We start from the raw sequence: 1321 nt of genomic DNA, 5'->3' as shown, positions 1-1321 counted from the left end.
AGTATATTATATATATATATAATATATATATAATATATATTTTATGTATGTATATAATTATATTTTATGTATTACATAATTATATATATACATACTATATATTTTACACATACATATAATATATATATATATATATATATATATATACATATACATATACAAATACAAATACAAATACAAGTACAAGTACAAGTACAAATACAAATACAAATACAAATATAAATAAATATAAATATAAATGAATATAAATATAAATATAGATATAAAATATAGATAAATATATAAATATATATTTTTTGTGTTTATTATATAATATATATATATATATAATATATATATATATATATATATTATATATAATATATATATATTTTCATGTTGTGTGGTGTGTGGGGGGTGTGGGTGTGTGTTGTGTGTTTGTGTGTGTGTGTGTGTGGGTTTTGTGTGTGTGTGTGTGTGTTTTTTGTGTGGGGTTTTTGTGTGTGTGTTTTTGTGTGTGTTTTTTGTGTGTGGGTTTTTGTGTGTGTGTTTGTGTGCGTGTTTGTGTGTTGTATATGTATATGTATATGTATATGTATATGTATATGTATATGTATATTATATGTATATGTATATGTATATTATATGTATATTATATGTTATATTATATATATAATATATTATATGTTGTTTTTATATTATATATATATTCATATAATTATTATTATATATCTATATTTATATATTATATATTAAAAATTATATATATAGATAGATAGATAGATCGATATAGATATATATAAACAAAATAAACACCAAGAAGAAAATAGTCTGATCAAGTTTAACTGAAACAATTCCTAATGACACAAAAATCATAGAGTATCACACAGTGTTTGCAACTGTCTTATCATCATCTTCATTAAATGAAGATAACCCAATGTTTGACATAATAAACATATATGCAGTCTAAAATACAAAAGTTAATGCAACTGAGGACACAGTATGTTACTGAGAGAAAGAAGAGGTTTGAGTGAGCCTATTGTAAAGGACAGGACAATACAAGAAGTGTTTACATTTAGATAAAATCTTTGCAAGCAAAGAGGAGAGTTTAATAATTTTACAAGAGAAGAATAAGTAATGTATACGAAGGTATAATTATTTGCTTTTCTAAAAACCTCAACAACAGTACATTAAATGATTTTATATCACTATTTGTGGGAGAGACAACTTGCAAAGTCTAGCTCCCAAAGTCTAACTCCCAGTTCTTTAACATTCCAGTTGCATGTCATCTCAAGTGATGACCTGAAAGTACACACAGTGGGAATTCCTGTTTTAACCGAAA

This window comes from Penaeus monodon, chromosome 17 (assembly GCF_015228065.2).
Source record: "Penaeus monodon isolate SGIC_2016 chromosome 17, NSTDA_Pmon_1, whole genome shotgun sequence".
Classification (NCBI taxonomy): Eukaryota; Metazoa; Arthropoda; class Malacostraca; order Decapoda; family Penaeidae; genus Penaeus; species Penaeus monodon.
The sequence above is the reverse complement of the archived record's forward strand: the minus strand, read 5'-3'. Positions refer to the sequence as shown.